A 13,365-nucleotide genomic window follows, 5' to 3' on the forward strand; every position below is an offset into this window, starting at 1 on the left:
GGATGTGTTTTATTTGGACTTTCAGAAGGCTTTCAACAAAGTCCCACATAAGAGATTGGCATGTAAAATTAAGGCGCATGGGATTGGGGGTAGTGTATTGAGATGGATAGAAAACTGGTTGGCAGACAGGAAACAAAGAGTAGGAATAAATGGGTCTTTTTCCGAATGGCAGGCAGTGACTAGTGGGGTACCGCAGGGATCGGTGCTGGGACCCCAGCTATTCACAATATATATTCATGATTTAGATGAGGGAACTAAATGTAATATCTCCAAATTTGTAGATGACACAAAGCTGGGTGGGAGGGTGAGCTGTGAGGAGGATGCAGAGATGCTTCAGTGTGATTTGGACAAGCTGAGTGAGTGGGCAAATGCATGGCAGATGCAGTATAATGTGGATGAATGTGAGGTTATCCACTTTGGTAGCAAAAACAGGAAGGTAGATTATCATCTGAATGGCTATGAATTGAGAGAGGGGAATGTGCAACGAGAACTGGGTGTCCTCGTACACCAGTCGCTGAAGGTAAGCATGCAGGTGCAGCAGACGGTAAAGAAGGCAAATGGTATGTTGGCCTTCATAGCGAGAGGATTCAAGTACAGGGGCAGGGATGTCTTGCTGCAATTCTACAGGGCCTTGGTGAGACCATACCTGGAATATTGTGTGCAGTTTTGGTCTCCTTATCTGAGGAAGGATGTTCTTGCTATAGAGGGAATGCAGCGAAGTTTTACCAGACTGATTCCTGGGATAGCGGGACTGACATATGAAGAGAGATTGAGTCAGTTAGGATTATATTCGCTGGAGTTCAGAAGAATGAGGGGGGATCTCATAGAAACCTATAAAATTCTAACAGGACTAGACAGGGTAGATGCAGGAAGGATGTTCCCAATGGTGGGGAAGTCCAGAACCAGAGGTCGCAGCCTGAGGATACGGGTTAGACCATTTAGGACTGAGATGAGGAGAAATTTCTTCATCTAGAGAGTGGTGCGCCTGTGGAATTCGCTACCACAGAAAGTAGTTGAGGCCAAAACATTGTATGTTTTCAAGAAGGTGTTAGATATAGCTCTTGGGGCAAAAGGGATCAAAGCATATGGGGAGAAAGCAGGAGCAGGCTATTGAGTTGGATGATCAGCCATGATCATAATGAATGGCGGAGCAGTCTCGAAGGGCTGAATAGCCTACTCCTACTCCTATTTTCTATGTTTCTATGAACTATCAAGCGGCACTTGCACAGCAATAACCTACTCACTGACGCTCAGCTTAGATTCTGCCAGGACAACTCTCCATCACACCTCATTACAGTCTTGGTCAATAATGAACAAAGAGCTAATTGCAGAGGTGAGGTGAGAGTCACTGCCCTTGACATCAAGACAGCATTTGACTGAGTGTGGCATCAAGGAGCCTATCAAAATTGAGGTCAGTGGGAATCAGGGGAAAAGTCTCCACTGGTTAGAGTCATACCTAGCAGAAAGGAAGATGGTTTCAGTTGTTGGAGGCTAGTCATCTCAACCCCAAGATATCACTGCAGGAATTTCTCATAGAAGTGTCCCAAATCCAACCATCTTCAGCTGCTTCATTAACAACCTCCCCTCAAAGACAGGTCAGAAGTAGGGATGTTTGCTGATAATTGCACAGTTCAGTTCCATCCACAACTCCAACATATAATGAAACAATCCATGCCCGCATGCAATAAGAGCTGCAAGGGCTTGGGCTGATAAGCGGCAAGTAACATTCGGGCCACACAAGTGCTAGGCAATGACCAACTCCAACAAGATAGAATCAAACCATCTCGTCTTGTTATTCAATGGCATTACCATCACTGAATCTGTCACCATCATGTCCTGGGATCACCATTAGCCAGACACTGAATTGGATCAGCAATATAAACACTGTGGTTACAAAATCAGATCAGAGGCTGGGAATTCTGCAATGAGTAACTCACCTCCTGACTCCCCAAAGTCTTTCCGCATCTACAAGGCACAAGCCAGGAGTGCCATGGAATACATTCCCCGTCCCCCCACCCAACCCAAGTCTTCACTTCCAACAGTGTTCTCGTCTCTCTTGGAGGACTTTCTGGATGTATGTATTCCCTTTTCTTCTCCTTGGAAGGCAAGCACATTGATGCAGTGGGATAGCAGCTTCTGATGACTGCTGATACACTGGCTGTGATCTTTACGGCAACTTGTTTGTAAGGGTTGTAAAACCCATTCAATGAAAAACTGATTCAAGGCAGAAGTCTTCAGGATATGGACAGTGGCACTTTCTTTAATTGGAAGAGGGCAAACAAACATTCTCTCTGTAATCTTCTGCTTCCACTTTGCACAATGGGGAAGGGCATGAGAAGATGAAGCATTTTCAACTTCGATGAAGAATTTCACAGCTGTCTCATTCACTGATGCATGGATGACAACATAAGCGTTCAATACCTGAGATTTGAATATATCTGGTAAACAAGAAGAAGAATGAAGAACATCCTGAAGACATTGCGGGATATGAAGAAAAGACATCTTCCGTATTACTTTTAGGCTACTACTTGCACTTTCTGTAGGTAGTGGTATCATTTTCAGGCTTGTTTCAGCAACACCTGCTCCACTGTAGGCAATGAGATAACGGTGTCAGCACAAGGTAAGACTACATCATCTTCAACAATGGAATAAACCTCCAGACCTGGATCTAGATGAAATTCCTGTGTGGGACTCTTAGCTGTAGAAGCTCTGTAGTTTGGGCCTCTGCTTCTTCACTGAAAGACGATTTGAATGTTAGCATGACTTGCTGATGAGCTTTAAGTGTGGGCTGAAGGCTATTTGTACACAAATTAATAAGCTTTGCATTTCCTCTAGTGGTATGATCCAACTTGGAATCAAGCATCTCTTCCTCCCTGCATAGCTCAGTGTGGTCAGCCAGCAATTGCTGATGTATCTCATTAGTGCGTTCAGTGGGACAAATTGACAAATTCAGCTTTTCAGTACCTTCTTCAACAAATAGCTGTGACTTCTCAAAAAAGACAGCAGAGGTTTCAGCTGCATTGGCAGTGGAATCAAAGATCTAGGTCCTCATCTTGCAACAGATCACCTGCTTCTGCAAAGGGTTCCTTCTCATGAACTTTGTCAGGAAAGAGCCAAGCAAGATCTAGAACATCCTCTGGTGGATGGTCACCATCTTTTTCAGTGTCTTTTATTTCCTTGCCTTCTAGCCCGTCTGTGAAAAGAAGCGAGAGACCTGCAATCTCTTCATGCAGTCCAGTGGATGGTGCTTCTATAATAAAGAAGGACTCACTGCGTAATGAGTAAACTTCAAGAGCAGCTTCAGTATCGGAGTCTGTCGGTTCTCTCATCAACTTTGGAAATTCACCCTTGGAGTGTTGCTACGCTCTCCTCCACTGAAACCTTGTCAAATTTCTATGTAAAACCAAGTCTTAAACACACTGACCTGCTGAGCAGAGAAATTGGCTTGTTCTGTAAGATATAAAGCTTTTGTTAATTTATTTTTCTTCATAGAACCATAGAAAGGTTACGGTGCAAATAGAGACCATTCAGCCCATCATGTCTGCGCCGGCCATAAAAAGAGAAAAAATAAACTAGCCACTCATTTTTAGTCCCACTTTCCAGGACCTGGTCCACAGCCTTGCAGGTTACAGCACTTCAGGTACAGGTCCAAGTACCTTTTAAATGAGTTGAACGTTTCAGCCTCAACCACCAATTTAGTCAGTGAATTCCAGATGCCCACCACCCTCTGGGTGAAAAAGTTTTTCCTCGTGTCCCCTCTAATCCTTCTACCAATCACCTTAAATCTTTGCCCCCCCCCCTACCCTCGTAATTGACCCTTCAGCTAGGGGAAACAGGTCTTTCCTGTCTGCCCTACCTAGGCCCCTTGTAATTGTATACACCTCAAATTGGTCACCCCTTAGCCTCATCCATTCTAAGGAAAACAACCCTAGCCCATTCAATGCCTAAGGGTGGTGGTGAACCAACCCTTCACTTGGAGGTCTGTGCCTCTAGGCCCCTGTAACTTAATGTCAGACGGTTGGATTTTTACTTCTTTAAGCTAATTTTGAAGCCAGTGCAATCTGTCCAATAAGCAGGATTCCTGCCTGTACTGTTTTAATTCCATTCTATAGCCTTGTACTTCCAACTCCACAGACCAGAACTGTTTATTGGCTTCATTGATCTCCCCTAGGAAATCATCAAACTGGAAGAGAGTGTCTCCTATTTCTTGGTCCTCAAAATGGTTGGAAATATATTCTAGCTTTCTTCCTTTGAATGATGTTTTGGATTTGCAAAACTGTTTACAATGGCTGGTCCTGCTACAGAGAAAGCATTCAGCTCCCCCTGCTGGGCAGTCTTTATGGCGGTGTTGTCTGTTGGCACCTCATCTGGAGCACTTGAACATAGGTGGAAGAATTCTCCCTACCCCTTTGGTGGTTTTGGTGGACATTTTTGTGGGCTTTTCGGTGGGTGGGGCTCCCTACCTTGGGCCTACGTACTGGATCAAACCCACCTGAGCCTCGACGTCGCCCCGAATTACACCCCGATTCTGGCATCACAAATCAGCCTGCCTCATGATCTGTTTGGCCTTCTCTAAGGTCAAATCATCTTTGGATTGTAACAGATTGGACAGCATGTTATTGAGCACGCTGACTACAATGCAGTGTCAAATCAATTCATGCTTTAAGGCTCCATAACCACAGTTACTAGCCAATCAATATAAATCATTAATGAAGGAATCAATGGATTCTCACAGCCTTTGACTCCTCTGGTTGAATTTTGCCCTTTCTACAACCAAATTCTTCTTGGGGCCGAAGTACTTATCAAAGGCCCTCATAACCTTGTCATATGATGCCAAGGCTTCCTTGACACCTTGCCACACCAGGACCTCATCAGCTATGGCTCCCACAGCATAAAGAAGTGTACAGACTTGGTGTTTTTGAATTTTCCCTTATAAACCCAAAGCCGCCCAGTACCTTTCAAACTGTCTCTTCCAGTGCTCCCATCGCTGTCCTTGCTGCAGACCCTTGATGTGCTGGAAAGGTTGTGGAAGGGGTAGTGGCTGTCCAGTAGCTATTGACATTGTGCGTGTTTCACTGTCCCCTCACTGCGGTACTTTTCGTTTTGATCTTTATCGCTGCAAAGTCAATCTGTTCACCATTCATCACTTGTGGGTTGCAGTTTGCTAAACTGTGGCCCCAGCACTGCTACCATGTTTTATGTTGTTGCCGAGCTTTAGTGCGGCTTTACTGTCTTATCTTCTTGTCTTACCATACCTTGATGAGGCTTTGCTTCTCTTAAGACAGACTTGAGATAGTTGGTATAGTTTAACTTGAAACAATTTGTTAAGAACTATTTACAAAGACTTCAGGGTAAGCACATGGATTACAGGACACCATTCTGCACCTAGTTATCTTGGAGCCTCTTGGTTATCTGATTCCTCATGTCAACGTTATATCATTAGTATCATCATGGTCTCATTAACATAACCATTATGCCATTACTCTACATCTACAACTCATGAATGATTGAAAGAAAACACTGAAAGGAAGAAGCAGTGTCAATAGTAACTATCAAATGCAAAGAAAAAAAATAATTTGCAGAGATGCGGGGAAAGGTAATTGGACTAATTGGATAATACTTTCAAAGAGGCAGCACAGAAACAATGGGCTGCATGGCCTCTTTTTGTACTGTAAGATTCTATGGGCTGAAGTTTTAGCTCGTTGGGTGGGCATGCACCCCACCTGACTGAATGTAAAATGACAAGCGATGATGTCGGGTGAGCGTCCCGATATCACCGCCACTCACGTGATGGAAACGCACCAGAGTCGGCAGCACGCCTGCTGACAATTAAGGCCATTAAAAAGGTAATTTAAAGAAATTAAAAGCACCCGCATGTATCCGCGAAGCGCACAAGCCTTAATTGGCCTGCCCAGCGTGGTCTGGCCCCAATCACAGCTCCCGGTCGGCTTCCTGACCGCCCCCCACCCGCCCCAGCCGAGCCCGCTCGACAAGAGCAAAACTTTGCCCTGTGATTAATTTCAGAAAGTATTTCATCGATTTCTTTCCCTTCCAGTTCTCCTTTCGGGGGTTAAAACTGCAACACAAAGATGTTACCACTGGGGAAGATATAGTCACCATATCTGTCCACATCACTAGCAGGGCAGTGATCACTTACAGCCACCTGAGCTAACTTGCATAAAAGAGGGAAAGTTTTACAATAATACACTGCTTAATGGGAATATTATATGCTGATATGAAATGTGTGTAATTTCTTTGGATAGATTCCAGGACCCACCCAGCTGAACTATAAGAGTGGGAAAGTTGGTTTATTTTTTTTCTCCAGATTAATTCAATGTGCAGCTGGACAAGGATACGATCGTCCCCACCGCTGATCTGCATATTCTTCAATGAATTAGTTCCACATGTAATGAAACATGAAAAAACGTCCTCGAAACGTCCTCGAAACGTCAACTCTTTTCTTCTCCACCGATGCTGCCAGACCTGCTGAGTTTTTCCAGGTAATTCTGTTTTTGTTTTGGATTTCCAGCATCCGCAGTAGTTTTTTGTTTTTAGTCCCACATGTATATTGGTAGGATATCATATTGATAGTGCATCAGATCAGCCTACTTTGGATAATAATTAAATTTCTGATTACAAAGGGCAAAACAGGTTCTACATCTATTTTAAAATGTTGTGCTGCATTTAATTAATCACAATTGTAACTGTGAGTGCCACGCAGAATGAAAGAGAATGAATCTGTCTGCATCATATACCGTTGGTTGATATGTCGTGCTGATCTAATTTTTAAATTTAAAAACGTACGTGAGAGGGTCAGGTAAACAATTTTTGAACAGGTTCTGAGCTCTGATTCAGGATTAATGACAAAGCTCTTCTGCCCCAAATGCTGAATATCTCGGGTGTGTCTGCAGAATTGTCTGTTTCAGATTTCCAGCCTTGGCAATTCCTTTTACTGTTGTTCGATTTCGGTGCAACTTTTTCAGTAAATAAAAAATACATTCAAACTCAAGTGCTTAAATTCAATGTAACTTATTTATATTCGATATGATGGATGATAGAATCAAATATTTTGTAACTCTGTCAGTTATATACAGTTCGTGTTCAGTTAACGTACTGTCCCTACTCTCCTCTGTGAAAACTAGTCACTATTCCAGCATCATCCTGGATTGCAAAGGTAACCTCTAACTGCTTTTCTCAGCTGCAAAACATCTTCTTCAACCCCTCTCTCCTGTCTCCTGCACCGTCACTTGAACAAGAAATGTGAGGAGCTCATGGATTTCTTTGTCACTAAGGTTGAGCCCATCCAATCCATTGCCTGCCACTTCCCTCCCCCTAGCCCACTAGGTTAAACTTCCTCTAAGGTTCCCCCTGCCCCAATCCTGAACTCTGATCTTTCACGAGTTTCTCTCCCATCTTCCCTCATGCCCTCTCTGAGTTCATCAGGTCCATGAAGCTGACCTGCTGCTTTCTTGACCCTATTCCCATTAAACTGCTGATCATCCGCCTTCCCTTCCTGGCATCCATGTTAGCTAACGTTGTTAATGGTTTTTTCTCCTCAGGTTCTGGCCTGCACTCCTCACCGCTCCATCCTCAAAAAACCAACCCTTTACTCTATTCTTGCAAAAAATCATTCCATCTCCAACCTCCCCTTCCACTTCAAATTCCTTGATACTGGTGTCCGCTCTTAACTTTATGTCGATAACTTGATGTTTGAAAATCTCCAGTCAGATTTCTGCCCCTTTCACAGTACCAAAATGACTCTCATCAAAGTCACAAAGGACCGCAACAAAGGTTAATGATTCATCCTCATTTTCTTGACTTATCTGCAGCCTTTGACAGAGTTGATGACACTATCCTTTGTCAATGCCTCTCCATTGTCATCCTGGTTAGTGGGACTGCACTGGCCTGGCTCTTGTCTATCTAATCATTGCTGTAGAATCACCTGCAATGTCTTCTCTTTCCATCCTGCACAGTTACCTCTTGTGTGCCCCAAGAATCTATCCTTGGTCCTCTTCTATTTCTCATCCACATGCTGCCCCTTGGTGCCATCATCTGAAAACATGTATGTTGATGACACCTAGATCTACCTTACCACCATCTCCAATGACCTCTCCACTGTCTGTAAAATGTCAGTGTTGGGTGAGAAGAAATTTCCTCCAATTAAATATTGGCAAGACTGAAACCATTGTCTTTGGTCCCTGCCACAAACTCCGCTCCCTAGCTAATGACTCCATTCCTCTTCCTGGTAATTGTCTGAGGCCGAACTGGACCATTCACAACCTTCGTGTCATATTTGACCCCGTGCAATGAACATTCAACAGCACATCCACAACCTAACCTCCAGAATTCACTCTCTAAATCTCTACCTTTCTACCTCGCTTTCCTTCTTAAGGATATTCCTTAACACCCAGTTCCTTGATTAAGTGCAAAGCACTTTTATTGTTTTATCACATCAAAGGTGCTATATAAATGCAAGCTTTTCTTGTAGCTAGAATATATGTCCACAAGATAATCAACGATTTTACTCAACACAAGTTGTGGTAACGGTGCACAGGCTCCATCAGGTGGTTAGAATAGGAATAGCAGAGAGTTGTAAATAAATCTGTTCTTGGACAACTCATAGCACTCATAGATCACTTATCAGTTCTACTGCATGTGTTGCTCTGCAGTCTCTGCTTATGGGCTCCCAATAAGGCAAAACATCCTGCATAATTGAAGCCAAAATGTCTTGAATCTGGATTTCAGACCAGCTGCCAGGGAGGTGGGTCTGCATCAGACTCTGGATAAGTCCGTCATTTGGAGTCAAAAAGTTAACTCTGTTTCTCTCTCCACAGATGCCGCCAGACCTGCTGAGTTTTTCCAGCATTTTCTGTTTTTATTGCCTTAGATTTCTTGCCCACTGTGGTGTAGTTATGGTCAGTGCAACACAATGAAACTAATTTGCAGTAGAAATAATGTTGAGGCTGACAGTGCTTCTCACTATTAGGGTGTAAATTGTACAGAAATGTCTGGTGACTTTACATATACAGTTGGACATTTAAATAAGGAAAGTGCTTTCTGAGTTGCCCTACTCCTGAAGCTTTGCCACAACAGTAGACGGTCAGCATTGAAATGCGTGGAACACTTTGAAGTTGCTGTATTTACCCAGCATATATACTCTAAACTCACCAGAACAAGTCAGGGCTTCTCCTTTCTGTGTAAGTAAATGGTAATGACATGGTAAGTATACATTACTGCCAAATAGTCTCTCTGACACTGAAAATTAACTTTTGCACGTGTGGAGTCTCATTCCTTCAGATTTTAATTATTCTTGCCAATACAAAAACATAAAATAAAACATTTTATAGCTTTCTATTTCTGTCTGTTGTATCTCTCTTAATCCAATATTGCTTTCCCTCTCTCATTTTCTGTACCTGATCTCGGGGGTGGGCAGGAATGTGGAGTTGAGGTTGAAATCAGACCAGCCATGATCTTATTGAATTGTGGAGCAGGCTCAGAGGGCCGAATGGCCTACTCCTGCTCCTAATTGTATGTTCCTATGTTCACTCACTCACACAAGCTCTTACTCACCCACTCACTAATATATTCACTGACCCACTCACTCCCTCACTCGCCCACCCGCTCACTCACTCTCACTCACTCTCACTCATTCACTCACTCACCAATGCATTCACTTACCCACTCACCCATCTGCTCATTCACTTACTCACTCCCCCAGCCAATCACTCATTCACCCATTCATTCATCCACTCACTCTCACTCACTCATTCACTCACTCACTCACACACTCACCCACTCTCTCAACCATGCACTCACGCACCGACTCACTACTGACTCACTCACTCACCCACCCACCCACTCATGCACTCACACACTCAGCAAGCTCCTCACTCACCACGCATCCACTCACTCACCCATTCAGTCACCCGCTCACCCACTCACTCACTCAATCTTTCACTAACCCACCATTCACTCACCCACTCACTCACCTGCTTACTCACCCACCCACTCACTTAACCGCTCACTGATCTACCCACTCATGCATCCACCAACTCACCCATGCACCCATTCACCCACTCACCCAGCCACTCTCACCCACTACTCACTTACTCACTCAGTCACCACGGAAGATTTGAGACCTTTAAAACTTGAACTGAATACAGCACCTAACATTGTAAAAAGGGGAGGAGGGATTTCTCTCTTCACCCATCTTCTCCTGCGTTTGCCATTCTTCCTCTTGGATGCCTGCACCAATCCATTGCTGCTGCAGCCGGGATTGGAGGTACCAACTGAAAAAGCATATAAAAGTCAGGCAGCAGCAATTTGCCCAGCATCATTGCTGACCAGAAGATCTGGGCTATTCTGTCTTCCTCCTTAAATAAATGAATTACATTAGCTATCTACCAGTACTTTGGCAGTGCATCTTTTTCTAACAAATTATTAAATATGAGTAGTAATGCCTCTGTTATGCTTTCCCTAGATTATTTAATTTTATTTTATTCATTCGTGGGATGTGGGCATTGCTGGGTGGGTTAGCAGTTATTGCCCATCCCTGATTGACCTTGAGAAGGTGGTGGTGAGCTGCCTTCTTGAACCGTTGCATTCATGTGGTGTAGGTACACCCACAGTGCTGTTAGGAAAGAAGTTCCAGGATTTTGACCAAGCAACGGTGAAGGAACGGTGATATATTTCCAAGTCAGGATGGTGAATGGCTTGGAGGGGAACCTCCAGGTGGTGGTGTTCCCATGTGTCTGTTGCCCATGTCCTTCTAGATGGTAGCAGTTGTGGGTATAAAAGGTGTTTTCGAAGGAGCTTTGGTAAGTTCCTGCTGTGCATCTTGTAGATGTTGCACACTGCTGCCGCTGTGCGTCGGTGGCAGAGGGAGTGGATGTTTGTGAATGGGGTGCCAATCAAGTGAGTTGCTTTGTCCTGGATGGTGTCGAGCTTCTTGGGTGTTGTGGGAGCTGCACTCATCCAGGCAAGTGGAGAGTATTCCACCACACTCCTGACTTGTGCCTTGTAGATGGTGGACAGGCTTTGGGGAGTCAGAGGTTAGTTACTCACCACAGGATTCCTAGCCTCTGACCTGCTCTTGTAACCACAGTATTCATGTGGCTAGTCCAGTTCAGTTTCTGATCAATGGTAACCCCCAGGATGTTGATAGTGGGGGGTGGTTCAGCGATGGTAATGCCATTGAATGTCAAGGGACAATAGTTAGATTCTCTCTTGTTGGAGATGGTCATTGCCTGGCACTTGTGTGGCGCGAATGTTATTTGCTCTTTCAAAATGAAATCCATTTGGACCTGATGCTTTACCCTTTTTGAGTTTGATTAGTTTATTCAATACATTCCTTTTTTTAAATTTTAAATCCACTCATCTCATTTCTCATCTCATCGTTCAATGTCATGTCCACCTGTTCTATTTCTCTGGTTAAAAAAAAATCAAAACAAAATAATTATTTAATATTTATGCCATTTCTCTGTCATTAGCTCTGTATTATCCTGTTTATCCCTTAATGGTCCTATTTCCAACACAGTTTTCTCTTTTTTATTGGTATGCCTGTAAAATATTTGGTTTTATGTTCCTTGATAATTTAATTTCATGGTTCCTCTTTGCCTTCATTGTGTTGTTGATTTCTCTCCTGCTCTCTTCGTATTCTTACTTATCATGCACTCCCCTGCTGTCCATGTGCTTAACATAAACCTCTTTCCTATTGTTCCCTTATGTCTTTATTCATCCATGGAGTCTCACTAGTGTTTAGATTGTTCTTTCCTTTTAGTGGAATATATATTTCCCTGCACTCTGTTGAACACCCAGTTAAATGTTTCTCTTTGTTGTTGTACATCATTGTTTGCCAATATAGTTACCCGTTTTATTTTTCAAAATTCTATTTGCAGCCTCAGCTGGGAGGTGTCTGTAACCTGTGAGATGAGAGTGGAAGGCTTGCAGCACTACTACATTTGTGAATGTGAGGTGAATTCTGTGAATGTTCGGTAGAAGTCCTGATTGATAGAAAGTGTTGGTAGGTGAGTTAGCAGTTGAGGTTAATGGTGCAGTTGGTCAGATATGTCATTTGGTCTCTGCATTACAGGAAGAATGTGTTCATACTAGATAGAGTACAGAGGAGACTTACAGGAAGAATGTGATCATACTAGATAGAGCACAGAGGAGACTTACCAGGATTCTGCCAGGAGGAGAGAATTGAGCTGAGGTAAGATTGGATAGGCTAAGGTTGTTTTCTTTGGAATAGAGAAAGTTGTGGGAAGATTTAATTGAAGTGTTTAAAATTATGAGGGTCCTAGAAAGGTCAATAACCAGGGAGCATAGATTTAAAGTAATTGATAGAAGGATTAGAAGGGAGTTGAGGAGAAATGTTTTCACCCAGAGGGTGGTGAGGATCTGGAACTCACTATCTGAAAGAGTGGTAGAGGCTGAAACCTTCATTGTATTAAAAAAAAACTTGAATGTGCACATTAAGTAACTACAGAGCTACGGACCAAAAGCTGGAAAATGCTGAATAGCTCTTTTAAGGTTAGCACAGATTCAAGGGGCCTAATAGCTTCCTTCTGCACTGTAAATTTTATATGTTTCTAATTGAAGATACACTCACTGATCTGACCATAAATGAGGTCATTGAATTTTTTGCAGTGCTGCATCCAGGTTCTTGGGGCTTGACTTCTGTCATTGACCTCCAAACTTATCTGCCCACACAGCTTTTTGACTGTGTGTCTGGGGGGCCTCCTGGTTGCCTAAAGATAGAGATCATCTCTCTTCCTTTCCATCTCGATCACCAAGACTTCCAGTGCAGCGTTAAAAATCAGTTAGAGCCTCTAACTTCCTTTCTAGGCCATTCCTCACTCATTCTCAGCTCAAATTCTCTCCAACCTCAACTTCCAACACCTGCTCCAGGCATAATGCATCTTCTTTTTGAGCAGTGCAGGGTTTCTTTAAGTGGTATTACTCTCAAACATCAACAAATTGATTGAAGGGGTCATTGATAACGCTAGCAAGTGACACTTACCAATAATCCATTCACTGATGCTCAGCTTGTGTTCTGTCAGAGAAGCTCAGCTCCTGGCCTCATTACAGCCTTGGTCCAAACATGGACAAAAGAGCTGAACTCCAGAGATGAGGTGAGAGTGACTGCCCTTGACAGAAAGGTAGCATTTGACCAAATGTGGCATCAAGGAGCCCTAGCAAAACTGGAACCAATGGGAATCTCCGTTGGTTGGAGTCATACCTAGCACAAAGGAAGATGGTTGTGCTTGTTGGAGGTCAATCATCTCAGACCCTGGGCATCCATGCAGGAGTTCCTCAGGGTATTTCAGCTGCCTCATCATAAGATCAGAAATAAGCATATTTGCT

Source organism: Cetorhinus maximus, chromosome 11 (genome assembly GCF_964194155.1).
Source record: "Cetorhinus maximus chromosome 11, sCetMax3.hap1.1, whole genome shotgun sequence".
NCBI classification, from domain to species: Eukaryota; Metazoa; Chordata; class Chondrichthyes; order Lamniformes; family Cetorhinidae; genus Cetorhinus; species Cetorhinus maximus.